The sequence below is a fragment of the Sinocyclocheilus rhinocerous genome, unplaced genomic scaffold, assembly GCF_001515625.1.
Source record: "Sinocyclocheilus rhinocerous isolate Xijiao unplaced genomic scaffold, SAMN03320098_v1.1 scaffold1199, whole genome shotgun sequence".
Lineage (NCBI taxonomy): Eukaryota > Metazoa > Chordata > Actinopteri > Cypriniformes > Cyprinidae > Sinocyclocheilus > Sinocyclocheilus rhinocerous.
In genome coordinates, this window is record NW_015650328.1 from 256,036 (window position 1) to 258,873 (window position 2,838).

The following is a 2,838-nucleotide window of genomic DNA, read 5'->3' on the forward strand; positions in this document are numbered from 1 at the left end:
CAGTTTTTTTTTTTTTTTTTTGTACACAAAAACAGACTTCGTATATCCGAAAAACACTTAGTGTTATAGTTCAGTGCAGTCATGAGGCAATTTTAAGCCGGAGCAAATATAGCACTGCAGCTAGCTGAGATACTAATAGTCAAGTTGGGTCAGTCTGGTCCGTGGACATTGAGGTCTGTTATGTTTGTGCCCCCTGCGGGAGCTTTGGTAGACTGTGCCCGGCTTAATGCTGGCCCAGTGGTGAGCAGGAAGTAGCAGGACAGCAGGGGCGCAGCGATTTCTCTGAATACTAATGTGCCACTTTACCACTGCCACACACAAACTCTCATATAACACACGACGCACAATCATAGCTGGCTCCTCAGATACACATATTCAGATAGAGCCACACATAACACACGCACACAGCCTTCTAGCTTTTGCTCGCACCCCGCCTCTCACAGCCAGCCAGCCCTACAGATCCCTAATTATCAGTAGGCTCGGAGTCCGCCTCGGCACTCTTTAACAACACAGTGATTAATTAACAAGAGGCACAGGGGCAGGAAGGTAGATTCACCACACAGAGAGAGGGAGGGAGGGAGGGAGGGAGGGGGAACTGTGAAGGCTAACTGTTATTTTTATGGTCGAAGCTCGAGGTACAAAATTACATGGAAGTTAAAGGAAACTTGTTATTTTTAGTCCACTTCGTCTGTGTCTGTACCAAAGGTGTAAGTTTGGTTTTAACATTACACATTTTCAAATCATTGAAAATATACAGGTGTACCATTTGTTTTTTACCATTATCTTAGAAAGAATATGTGTGTGTGTGTGTGTGTGTGTGTGTTGACACATACGTGTATATATTTATAGAGTATCAGCTTGATCTATATTCATAAGTATTCGCACATGGTGACTGAGAATATAAGATGCTGTAAATTTTATACAATTGATATAATTGTATATTGACAGCATCTACTGTAAACCGTGAGAGTATATGCAACTCTCAAAAAATAAAAAATCTGTATAAATCATATCAACATCATAGATTAGATTTTTTTGATACTCCACACACACACACACACACACACACACACACACAGATGATAGATAGAGATAGACAGATAGATAGAATTTATATATTAATATATATTATTTATTATGTTTATTATTCAATTATATTTAAAAATCTAGGTTTAAATATCCCATTTAAAAATAAATATTTTTTTTATGTTTACATGCAAATTGATTTTATAAAAACATTAAAAACATGAATTTTTTTTTTTGGTCCTGTTGACATATTTCCTATTGAAACAGGACATTTTGGTGGGACATATCAATGGGCTCATCCACCTTTTTTTTTTTGCACCACAGCCACAAACCACGTCAGTTGCACATTGCTTATTAGACCTTCTTAAGATCCAGTCATATTTTGTGAAATTTCACAGAAAATGATCCGTTGTCAGTGTTCCTGTGCATTAAGTACTGCTCACACAGCAGTCACTTCCAAGCACCTTTCTCTTGTTCACTGTATGAAGTCTGTTGGCAAATTCAATTGACCAATCATTACTGGATTTATCTGCAAAATACACCGGTAAATGTGACCACAACTTTATTGTAGAGAGCATTTGACTGGACAAAAATCTCTGTTGTGGTTGCAATATAATGTAATCAGTATGTTTGTTTACTATTTATTGGAAGACCAAACAGTCAGTTTATTTTTAAATGTGTATAGCTACTTTTACAGCCTTGGTCTGTATCATTGCCTAGTATAGTGTAGGTGATAACTAGCTGTACTCATCTTTCTATGAAAGAAAAGTGTGTGCGCACACAGTTGCTCTACTGCCTGAGGTGGGGTCATCTGAAATCAAGACCCCTCTATTCATCGTCTCTTTAACTCAGGTTCACCTTCAACTACCATTGTAGCTTATAATGTTTCTGCCACTAACACCTCTGTGTCAGCGTGTATGTGCATGTGTGCATAAAATTGTGTTTGAGGCAAGGTGAAAGTGTGTGCTCAAGGCAGCTGAAGTATATATAAAATCAACTGCGTGTGCTTTTGTATGGTGTTGAGGAGGTCATTAGCCTTTCACAGGCAACACAGCGACACACTAATACACACACACACACTGCAGCGACGGTTATCATTAACACCGTAGTCGGTCCAATTGGAGCCACATCTTCTCTGGTTCTCCTCATTTCCTTTCATGCCACTCTTTTTCCTTCCCACCAACTAGATTAAAGTGTCGACATCCTGCTCAAAGCTACAGCACCACTGACACTGATGCACACTCTACATATTCTAGTGCACACTAGAGTGAGCACTCTGAAGGCATGACATGTATTCAATACACATTGTAATGTTCCAGAGGGTTTGTGGATGTTACAGGGAAATATCAGTAAATGTTTCAAGTGTTTCAAGTTTTGCTCTTATAAATCATACAATTGTGCTTCTAATATACCTTTCATACATCTCCAAAGCTTTATTTTATGGTTTACTTTGATATACCACTTATTAAACTTACTAAATAAGATGTCACATGAAAGTGGTTTTGTTGTTGTTTTTTTCAGTCATAGGAGTAGCAAAATTGTAATTAATAATACATTTTTTAATAAAAAAACTATTTCTAGTTGATAAGTTTGCATATTTTTTTATGTTCTTTTCATTTTTATTCTTATATGAACAGACATGCCTCCCTACAAAAACTCATTTCACGGAGGGAGCATTACTGAGTAACCTATCACACCATTAGCTGAGCAACATGCTAAAGTCAAAATTACTGAAATCAGTTGTGAGTTGAGTATCCCATGTGAAGCGTAGATTGCTGTCTATATTTAGGAGGCCAGGAAGGAAATGAAATG